The sequence below is a fragment of the Ostrea edulis genome, chromosome 6, assembly GCF_947568905.1.
Source record: "Ostrea edulis chromosome 6, xbOstEdul1.1, whole genome shotgun sequence".
Lineage (NCBI taxonomy): Eukaryota > Metazoa > Mollusca > Bivalvia > Ostreida > Ostreidae > Ostrea > Ostrea edulis.
This window is the reverse complement of record NC_079169.1, coordinates 31,570,582-31,582,816: the sequence shown is the minus strand read 5'-3', so window position 1 is coordinate 31,582,816 and position 12,235 is coordinate 31,570,582. Positions and strand designations below refer to the sequence as shown.

Genomic DNA, 12,235 nt, shown 5'->3' with positions numbered 1-12,235 from the left:
GTAGGTTGGTTATGAGTAGACGAGGACCCCTAGTGTTTTTCAGGTCCAAGAGTCAATCTACTCTGGACATAGGAATATAATGTCCGCTCAATATCTTGAGAACCCTTTGCTTGAAAAACATTAAAAGTTAGCACACTGGTACATCCAAAGGAGTAGATGACCCCTATTGATTTTGAGGTCACATGGTCAAGGGTCAAACTGGGCATAGGAATATACTGACCATTCAATGTCTAGAGAACCCTTTACTTGACAGACATCAAACTTGGCACACCAGTACATCTTCAGGAGAAGATGACTCCTATTGATTTTGAGGGCACATGGTCAAAGGTCAAGAGTCAAACAGGACATTAGAATGTACTGTCCGCTCAATATCTTGAGAACCCTTTGCTTGACAGACATCAAACTTCATACACTGGTACATATTCAGGAGAAGATGATCCCTATTGATTTTGAGGTCACATGGCCAAAGGTCAAGGGTCAAACTGGACATTGGAATATACTGTCTGCTCAATATCTTAAGAAGCCTTTGCTTGACAGACATCAAACTTGGTACACTGGTACGTATTCAGGAGAAGATGACCCCTATTGATTTTGAATTCACATGGTCAAAGGTCAAGGGTCAACCTGAACATTGGAATATACTGTCCACTCAATATCTTGAGAACCCTTTGCTTGGCAGACATCAAACTTAGTACAGTGGTGTATATTCAGGTGGAGATGACTCCTATTGAATTTGAGGTCACATGGTCAAAGGTCAAACTGAACATAGTAATATACTGTCCACTCAATATCTTGATAACCCTTTTGCTTGACAGACATCAAACTTAGTACACTGGTACATCTTCAGGAGAAGATGACCCACATTGATTTTGAGGTCAAAAGTCAATTGTTGAACTGGACATAGTAATATGCTGTCTCCTATATTTTAAGAATTATTTGCTTGATTGACACCAAACTTGGTACATTGGTAAAGCATAAGGAGTAAATCATCCCTATTGATTTTTAGGTCACATGGTCAATTCACTCTTAACATAGGAAGATATTACCTGCTGAATATTTTGAATTGATGATACTACTATCAATTAAATGATGTGTATGTGTAACCCTTTTCAATTTTGCACCATTGGGGGGGGGGGAGGCATATGTGTTTTACAAACATCTTTTGTTCTGTAAAAAAATTGCATTCTTGTAAATATTATAATTGTATAATATAATGATTGTCAATATTTGTAAAAAGTTCTTGCATTGATTGCACATTACCAAACAGTCTATTTTGAATGTCCGAATGTGTATTCTTGAAATAATCACTTCGTCCTAGCGTTTCATTACGATGTTACACGGTTTCTTTACTTTATGAAATTGACATTCAACGTGTGCAATAAGATACTTTGAGTAAAGAACCAATACATTATCTGTATGGTGTTCTAATAATAGATTAAAACAAATATATAATTATTGAATTAATGGTACACCAAGTATTTGTAAACATTGAAATATATTTCTCACTGGGAGGGGGTGCTGGATCCGCCACTCAAAACCTAAAATGCATAACATTTTATATTGATGTCACCTCACATCTATTAGTAACTTGCTTTTGTACTTTCCTATGTCGAATGTAATATTAGCGACAATTTTGCATGCGAGGGTAAGTTTATATGTAGTAGAAACGTTTATATAAGCAAAAGTCGCAAATGATTGCATTTTCTGTTATTTGAAGACTTGTCGGGGTAGTGTCAAAGATTAAATGATGTTTTTCTCAATCTCTATCGGAGCGAATTCCAAGTCGATCTTTGAGGGCAGCGGCATATGCATTGCATGCATAGGGTACACATATTTTCTGTTATGAGGTTCAAAGTGAACTTCACCTTCAAAAACTACCTTACAGTTTTTATATAAGGCTCCGTAGAACTTAGTCTCGTTCAACCAGACGCTCGGCTATCTCCGTAAATCTCCAACAAGCATGTTTCGAATTTGTATTTAAAAAATCTATATTTTCAATGATAAATCCGTAGTCATGATTTCTTGCACATCTGGAATTCTTACAGAAAGACATCTGTTTTGTGTTGTTGTGATCTAGTTCAGTAATATTGCAACTACCAGTATTTCTTGTGTACTCATGATCAGATCTGTTTCCATTGCTAGGGATAAAAGTGCTCTCTTTTTCAACACTCCGTCTCAAGTCTAACTTTTCTTTTTATCAACATCACTTTTCATTTTGTTCAGAAAATTATTCCAAGTAATATGTGTAATTTTGACCCTCAGTTTTGATAGAATCATGAATCCCTCCTTCTGTAGCTAATCGTTGTATAAACAAACTGACAATGTTTAATGCATAATTTACTGTAACATGTTTGCTGAGGAACAATATACAACTGTCTATAGTAACTTTACCTACAGGACACTGGTGGTGGGGTGGTTTTGTTTTGTTTGTTATTGCTACTAAGCTAAAGAGTCTCCACGTCACCTTCACCTTCAAGCTTATTAAACTCAAAGTTGGATAAATTCTCAGGCCTAGTTGTCGATGTAGAATCTGGTTCTTTACATAACTGCGAAGATCCTTTATGAATAATTCTATTTAAAGTATACCTAACAGGGCCTGGTTCCTTATGTAACTAGATTTATTGTGCAACAATGACTCTACTGCTGATTGCACACTGTCATTGCAAAGCTTGCCAGAGAATTGTTTAAACTACCAGACCTATGTAATTAAGGAATGTCTCTCCAGCATAATTTTGATCCAGTTTTAGTGCCTTGGTCACGGTTTCTGTCTCTTGTTGTTTCTTGTCTTCAATTTTTGTCTGATTTTTCTAATCCTCCTGAACTAGTACTTATGGGTGTTGGTGATATTGTATCAGAGAACGAAGAATGTTTGCTCTTTGGAGTAACTGATTTGAGCCCTTTGTGGTCCCCCCCCCCCCCCCCCCAGAAAAAGAAAATAATTATCAAGTCATTAATATTACATTTTAGCTTTACCTTCATAAGATCGATAAGACAATCTTTATCAAAAATAAAGTCACGTTTTGCAAACAAAAACTATTAGCTTTGGGGATCTCTTATCCGACTGCGTAAAACTCGCATATACATGTACTACAAGCACTATTACAATATGATAATTAAGAAATACACTTCCATAAATTTTAAATAACAAAAGCCATCATGCACATACTTTTTCATTATTTTATAGAGGATGAGACACATGTACATATAACCATTACTCATAATGATTTTTATAAAAGTTACACATTTTTAGACTGGTACATTTGTATTCAGTAGAAATTAAAAATAATTTTAAAAAACTCAATAAAACACCAGTTTATATAATACACTAATTTCTAACAAGCACAACACGTGCAATAATCTTTGTATCAACGGTTTATATTAGTTTTAAAGTGGTCATGTTTCTGAATGATTAAAGAAGGAAATTCCTAAGTTTTGCAGACTCGTATCTGAATGATTTCAAACCATATTTGGTTGTCTAAACTTTTGTCAGAATTGCAGTTTTTGTATATCTGAACGAGTATGGTGTTACATTGATTTGAATAAAAGTTTGTAGGTAGGTTGGACTTTGGCTTTAAAATGTTCTTCTAATGCATATTAAGTTTTAGACAAGGAAACTTTGATTTCTGAAAAAGGTAACTATACGAGTTCTTATAATAGGGGTTGTACGTTTCGTTTCTCGTCACTTCCGGTGGAGCGTTTCCAGTGACAAACAAATCCGATTCAGTATTACGAGTATAGAATTGGGCCAACTACACGCCCGAAAAACCAACACTTCTGCGTAAATCAGAGAACGCTGTGTACCACAACCATGTATCATGTTCCCGTTTAACAAGTTGACGTACATTGTCAATGCAGTGGTTCAATTGTCGACGGAGAACAAGTTGTATAAATTAGCCAAGTAACTGCAAGTATACGTTCATCTTCATGAATTATTATTCAATTATTACGCAACTCATTTATGTTTTTAATTCAACTTACTTCTTCTCTTTTAATTCAAACAACTAGGCCCATTATTGTTAATAATTAGACATATAAATGTAACTCAAGTAGATAATTTTGTGATGTGGCTAAAATTGAAGGGGGGAGGTGTTATGGTTATATAATAGCCTAATACTTCACTGGTGTTTTTTAAAATTATCAATATTTAAGCAATTTGGAGAAATTGGTGATATTACGATAACTTTATCATATATGGCTTGATTAAGTTTGTGTGTATTTAGCAAGAAATTACAGGACGTGGGGGGGGGGGGCACTTCTTGTCTAAAGATATCAGGAGGCAAACGCCGGAGACAGTAATTGCAAGGGTTGCTCCTTCCAATAATGTGGTAGAGAATTTGAAGAATGTGTATTTTCTGTATTATTAACGCCTGTTTATTGTGGATTATCTTATTATAATCTTCACTGTACATTATATATAAACCTTTTCTTACATTTAGAATACAATATTTTCTCCCTCAAGTCCAGTCATCCTTACTATCATATTATACAGGGCCAGCATTTGTGCAATATGAATTATTGTTATTCTGTCATAGACAAGACAAAGTCCGCAGATAGTTAACCGCCTTTTAATGTTGCACAGGTGCAAGTGAAAGTGGTAAAAGGCTACAAACAAAACAAAACAATCATAAGTTCACAATCATGACACACATCAATATACAATGTATATAACATTCAAATACATGCATGGTATCCTCCAAATGAAATATAATTAAAAGTCATCTGATATCTAATTAATCCAGTATCAAATATTGAGATGAACGACACACATAGAAGAAGGTAACTTATGCCGATACAACTATGACACTAATGGTGAACCGTAGAATGTAGGAATTTAATAAATCAGTAAATATTTACAAGAATCAAGTATGTATTGCAACAATACCATCAATTACTTATGCCTTAAAGATAATTAAGCTGACTCATTGACTAGACACATGTTGCATGCGTATGATTGACACAACTCAATTCGATGTGCAATAATTTGTAAATATAAACAATAGATCATAATTGAAAACACAGATATATCAGCACGACAGGTACACATGATTTACAAATAAATGTAAATACTTACACCGTGGCGAACCAAAAAGAAAAGATGAATACACAGAATGCTCTAAACAACATTGCTGGCGCGAAGAAGAAAAACGTGCGTTAACTCAAAATACAAAAGAGTTCCATACTCTATTATATAATTAACTCGTACATATGTAATTCGTATGTAAAGAGAATGTTTTGTAAGTTGATTCAAACATATGACAGGACACTCCCCGTCTGATATATGTGAGATGTCACTAAGACTAGACAACAATACACTGAAAAACTACAAAATGATAATGTACAAGTATGAAAAATGCTTAACCAAAATGATCACATTTCAGTGCTAATAATGGAATAACTTCAAAAATTGGCCTAACAAGAACAACTGGTTTGTCGTTTCTTAACAACTTAACCTGAATCTTACTAACTAAAGTATCATCACTCTTGAATATTCTCTGCACAACTGCCACTGGCCAATGATTTCGGAGACTGTCCTCCTTCACTAGCACAATGTCACCTTCGTTGATATTTGGTTCTTCACTCTTCCATTTTCTGCGCGGCTGGAGTAAGTGGAGATAGTCAGACTTCCATTTCTTCCAGAACTGGTTTGCAAGACTCTGCACACGTTTCCACTCGGACTTCAACATGTCTTTCACTCCGATGTCACCAAACTCTAGGATATCAGAATCAGAAGAATTTTTTGTGTCAACAAAATGTTAGGTGTTAGAACGAACGAAGAATCTGGGTCTGACGACACTGGCGTTAAGGGTCGAGAATTTATAATTTCGGTCACCTCCGCCATCAATGTGCAAAGAACGTCATGTGTAATATTCTTGTTGTTTGGCTCCATAAACATGGCATCGAGAATGTTGCGCACAAGTCCAATCATCCCCCCCCCCCCGAAGTGTGACGAGTGTGGAGGATTACAAATTCACTTTGTTCCCGAATCTTACAGAAAAATTTTCAAAGTATCATCTTCCACACTGACAGTATCAATTCTCAGGTCATCTGTTGCTCCAATATTTTCACCTTCCCCCTTATACTTGTAAATCTGCGCACATCATTAATGAATGCTTATGAGCTCAGGGAATCGACTACTATTTGAACTGCCCTTGTCACTAAACATGTAAATAAGACGCCCCATCGCTTTGACGATGCACTTCCACTTCGCGTCCTTCTGGTGACGATCTGCCATGGTCCAAAGACATCGACACCAACGTTTGTAAATGGATGTGCTTGTTCAAGCCTGTCAGCTGGGAGGTCAGCCATACTCTGGACGGCATGTTTTCCTCTCAGTTTTTTTTTTATACATATGTGAATCACTGAAGACACGAGCTTTTTTCCTCCTGTGATCCAGAGTCCAGCTGATCTGATTGCACCCTCTGTAAAGTGATGTCCCTGGTGCCTAAGTAGTTGATGACGATGGCGCACTTGTAATGTAGCAATGTGATGAGACCCTGGGATAATGACTGGATTCTTCTCAAAGTCGTCTAACTTCAGTTTGTTGAGTCTCCCTCCTACACGCAGGATGCCCTCTTCATCTAGGACTGGTCCTAATGCTTGAAGTGGACTACTTATTGGTAAACGTTGGTTACTTCTGATCGATTGTATCTCTTCACCATAAACATCATGCTGGACGAGACTTACAATAAATTTCTCTGCTGCACTGAACGAAACCAATGAATCCTCTGTTGTTTTCTTCTTTACTTGTCGTGCTCTCGTTTTCAGCCTTCCAAACGCATATACAAGTCTAGACCACTCAGAGAACCGCTTAAACCTACTAACAATACTTCCATGCTCAGGTTCAGAACTAGATACTGGCTCGACTTCAGACAGGTAGGTATTCACATCAGACTGACAAATACCCATGCTAGAAGCATCATCAGATTCCACAGACTGTCTTGTAAGAAATTCAATAGGTCCCTGGATCCAAACACTACTTTGAAGCTTGTCAGCCGCTAAGCCCCTCGTTCCAATGTCAGCGGGATTGAGTCCTGTTGGAACGTAATTCCACTGTTTTGGTGTTGAATGTTTAAAAATCTGCTCAACACGATTAATAAATTCTTTTATTATACCCCCCGCAACAAGTTGTGGGGGAGGGGGGTATACTGGAATCGGGTTGTCCGTCTGTCTGTCCGTCCGTCTGTAGACGCAATGGTTTCCGGGCTCTAAAGTATTATCCTTTCCACCTACCGTCACCATATCATAGATATATGGACTACCCATGGGATGAAGATGTTCCCTATCGATTTTGGGGTCCAAAGGTCAAGCGCACTGTACATCAAAGTAGCAATATGGTTTCCGGGCTCTAAAGCGTTATCCTTTCCACCTACAGTCACCATATCATACATATGGACTACCCATGGGATGAAGATGTTCCCTATCGATTTGGGGGTCAAAAGGTCAAAGGTCACGCGCACTGGACATCGAAGTAGCAATATGGTTCGGTTTATCATGCCATTTGTTTTTTACACTCAGAAAAGAGGTAGTTTATACCTATTACCAACACCCTTTGGGAGATTGGGGTAAAGGGGGTATTCTTAGTGAGCATTGCTCACAGTACCTCTTGTTTAGACAAGATTCGAAACATAGATAAAAAATCTTGTCTGGTTGCTGATGTATTCTAGTACTACTCTACTCTCCGAGTAAAATTTCAGTTTCAAATTCAATGTTCAGTTTCTCGTTGGCTAGTTGATAAATTTCAACTGCGAGAAGGGCAGAGCATAACTGCAGTCTTGGAATCGTATGTCCATGAGGTGGAGCAACCTTGGTTTTTCCGATAACGAATCCTACGTAATGTTCATTTTCCTCATTAAACACATGCAGGTAGGCGACTGCAGCTATCGCCTTCTCAGATGCATCATAAAATACGTAGAAGTTCATTTCGAACACTTCCTTGAAGAGAACATGGAACATATTGACGGGGAATTGACACATCTTGAAGACCAGATAGAGACTTCCTCCACATTTGTCATTTCTGTCCTTCTATGTCAATAAGTGGTGCATCCCATCCAGTGTTTCCATCAGTCAATTGACGTAATGATAATTTCCCTTCAATTGTCACAGGTACAGCAAATCCTAAGGGATCATATATACTGTTAATAGTGTAAAGCACTCCATGTCGAGTCAAGGGTGTCTAGTCACTTGAAATCTGGAAAGTAAATGCATCAGTGTTCATGTTACAGCAAAGTCCTAAGCTCCTCTGAACAGGTAAGTCGTCGTCAGATAGTTCCAAGCTTTTCAGTTCCTTGGAAAGATCATCTTGAGAGAATTCACGAACAACAACTTTGCTGTTGGAGGCGATCTTGTGCAAACGCAAGTTACCATGGGTCGCCAACGCTTGCTGTGTTCGTTTCATCAAGTCAACAGCCTGGTTGATAGCAGGTACGGAGATCAATCCATCATCCACATAGAAGTGATTTAAAACAAAGGCAGTGACATCTGCACTGTCATGATCGTGTGCAGGATTGGACAAAACAAGATGGCAGACGGCATTTCCAAACAAAGGTAGGCTCTTAAAACTCTTCATTTTACCGACTTATTAGACGACGAATTTATGAATTTGAAACACTGCCTGGCCAGGGAGGCATCATTAAGTTGATTGGTTGTTGGAATTCTTACTCATGTACACGTACAACTCTAAATTCATTGATCGAAGTTGACGATGTTGCCTCGATAGAATTCGAAGCGGGCGAAGATGTTTCTAATCATGTTTTCATGCATTTTAAGAAAGATACTTTCGGTAAAATAGACTCTGCACATATATTTTGATGAAAACTTGAACCAGTGTATGCGATTTGTCCCTTAAATTGCCTTGGTTAGATGGATATCTTGACTTGAACATTTGCTAATGTGCAGGATTGGACTCTGGTCGTTTCCACGATAAACGTGCCGGATTGGACCTCAATTTTGGTTCAGGATTGGACCCTCTTTTTATCTTTATTTTCAAAATCCTTTATATTTTCGAATCTCGACTTCACTTTATCATATTTTAGTTTGATTAATGTAGCTTATTAGATTCTCAGACATTTCCAACATTACCATGGTGTATTTTGATTTTGATTTTTTTACTGCTATCAAATTACATCGCCGTTTAAGTTCCCAACGACGACAATTGCTACTGTAAAAATATCCATTCGCTATCTCCTTCAAATTGAACCAATATAGCAGATCTATACATGAATCACCAATCTTTGCTTACGACCAGATGTAACGTTGACTGTTCGTATTCAGGATATATAAGGCCATTTTGACCTAAAATAAACACGTGAGAAATTATCATCATTTTATAATCCTCTGTAACAATATAAATTCGACGTTTCCTGAACTCAATTAACCCGCTTACATATTCCCTAATTCCAAATTCTGTTATATAGATTTTCTCCTTTGTTTCAGGTATCAAGCCCAAGAACTTCATTCCATGAGATGGGTACACTTCGAATGTGCGAAATTTGTGGTGAGGAATTCAAGACCAATTCTGAATTGCGTAGGTATGTAAAAAGGAAACTTCAATCAGAGAAATTGTCTTCGTTTGTGACCAGTGCAACACACGCTTTTGCACATTATAAAAGAAACATGAAGTAAAAAAAATTACATTGTTTTCTGAATACACGAAGTGCATACATATACCATGGCAGCCGTTTTTTATATCCGTTTATGTACATTATGAAACGATTATTTTTACGGTATTATGCTTTGTTTTACAGAGATACTACTAATCTTTTACATTGCATTTTACACATGTTGATTTGTTATTTCATTGAACCAGAAGTGTTCTTAATTTTTACTTGTTATTAAATATATTTCAAATTTATTGCGTTTGTATTGAACTGATAACAACTAGTGAAAAAATTGTGTTGAAGAGTAACCTCTCATCTGAGCAGCAAATATTGAAGAAGAAAAAACATCATGGACAAAACTGCTTTTGATTTAGGTTCATATTTCAGCTACAGGAGTGATATTGCGAATTTCTGAGAAAATATCCTTTTATTTTCTTTCATCAGTATATGCACTCTAAGGTTGAATTCAATGTAATTATAAGAAACGAAAGGTTTTTAAATACAAAAATGCTGATATTTACTACATTCCAACAAACACTTTTACCGTAAGTAAATATCCTTGTAAGTGAGTTGGCCTCGATATCTTGCACGACATATGCACTCAAGATTATTAGAATTAAAATGATATGGAAAGTTCAAAAGATGATAAATCTCGTTTTAACAATCAAAACTGGTTCCAGCAGAAGCATACACATGAAAGGCACAAGTGCATGTGGACAGATGATTAAGTATTGAAAACATGAACACCTCAACATCTTATTGTCTTTATTGTCATTGAACAGCTTTGTGAAATGTAAACCATCGTGCCTAAAGAGATTATTATACGTCAAACCATGCTCAGTTTTAATAATTCCATGCAGATATCACAAATTTTAAGTGGTTGGGAATCGAACATGGTCTACACGTGTATATACAATATAAATGTATTTGCTTCTGCAAAATGAAGACTTTTCAACATGTTGATCTCCGAGAACAAGGCTCCTTATAACGTGTGCAGAACTTTAGACTCATGTGCGCGGTGAAATTCTCAAACACTTAAAGATTTTTGAGCTGGCTCTTCCGGCTTACTGATAGTTCCTTGCTCCACGTGCTCTTCTAGGTTTGTCAAAACCATGGTTTTAGTAGGAGACATAAAATAGAACACACTTCATTCACTTGCAACTTTTAAGCTTAAGGAAGTCCGCTCCTGACTGGATCTGTAAGAAAAAAATGCATGTACAGTATTTAAGAAAGGGTCCAATCCTGAACCAAAATCGAGGTCCAATCCGGCACGTTTATCGTGGAAACGAACAGAGTCCAATCCTGCACATTAGCAAATGTTCAAGTCGAGATTTCTATCTAACCAAGGCAATTTAAGGGACAAATCGCATACACTGGTTCAAGTTTTCATCAAAAGATATGTGCAGAGTCTATTTTACCGAAAGTATCTTTCTTAAAATGCATGAAAACATGATTAGAAACATCTTCGCCCGCTTCGAATTCTATCGAGGCAACATCGTCAACTTCGATCAATGAATTTAGAGTTGTACGTGTACATGAGTAAGAATTCCAACAACCAATCAACTTAATGATGCCTCCCTGGCCAGGCAGTGTTTCAAATTCATAAATTCGTCGTCTAATAAGTCGGTAAAATGAAGAGTTTTAAGAGCCTACCTTTGTTTGGAAATGCCGTCTGCCATCTTGTTTTGTCCAATCCTGCACACGATCATGACAGTGGTTATAGCTATTGGCTCCTTGCGAAATCTGATAAGCACCCCGAGTAAACTGTTTTTGAGATCTGGACCAGACATCAAAACATCATTCAAAGAAAGTCCGTGAAATGTAGCTGAAGAATCAAACACTCCTCTGATCTTGTCCGGTTTGCGAGGATGGTATACACCAAAAACTGGTAAATACCACACTTCTTCATCCTTATAAACAGGCGGTGCAGTCTCGACATGTTTATGATCAAACAGTTTCTGCATGAAGTCTAGGAAATGTCTGCGTTTGACTGGATCTTGTTACGATATTTGGTTATATATTTAAACTGTTGCATCAGCTGTTTTGTTTTTGTGTATCTGTGACGTCACTTGGAAAGCTTCGTGTGTGATCGGATGACGGGATGGGTGGAGCGCGTGATCGTCTCCAGGGAGTAGTGTTGTGGCTGGAGAAGAAGATGGCAGTAATCTCGGTAAAATGGAAACACTTCGTAATCCGCCGGTCCGTGGAAGTGCCTGGCCCGATCATCTAGCTAGGATCGCGCATCTAATCTGTAATCCGTATGTTTAACGTGTGTGCGAGGATTCCTGAACTGATTCAGGAGACGCTGATCATTATAAACAAGTTGAGTAGAACTTTAGATCTGTGTTGTGTACTTCTGTATCATTGTATGTTTATATATTTGTGACTAATTATGTAGAATTAAAATTTGTAAAAGTTTCAAATCGTTTTCACTGGTGTTGTTGTAAGTGTGTCAATTGAACTCGTTATAAATAGATTTGTGTATTCAGCTCATGTTACAAATTGGGGGGCTCGTCCGGGATAATCGAACTTTTAGCACTTTGTAGGTAATTTTCAAAAGCGATTTCTCTCATATCTACGTATGCAAGATACAGATATTCTATGAAAGAAAGGTATGCAAGATATTTCTATCTTTCATA

The 12,235-nt window shown here is 37.2% G+C and overlaps 2 long non-coding RNA genes across 2 annotated transcripts; one reads left to right on the top strand and one right to left on the bottom strand.

Annotated features, from left to right (window-relative positions):
• The first annotated feature begins 8,485 nt into the window (after positions 1 to 8,485).
• Positions 8,486 to 9,846, top strand: LOC130047425 (uncharacterized). Its single transcript, XR_008796320.1, has 2 exons — positions 8,486 to 8,544; positions 9,433 to 9,846. It is a non-coding gene; the product is annotated as an uncharacterized LOC130047425 (long non-coding RNA).
• Positions 9,847 to 10,346: 500 nt separating this feature from the next.
• LOC125646395 (uncharacterized) lies at positions 10,347 to 11,313 on the bottom strand. The gene is made up of 2 exons (XR_007359703.2): positions 11,250 to 11,313; positions 10,347 to 10,792 (listed from the first exon to the last, which is right to left on the bottom strand). It is a non-coding gene; the product is annotated as an uncharacterized LOC125646395 (long non-coding RNA).
• Between the last annotated feature and the right edge of the window lie 922 nt (positions 11,314 to 12,235).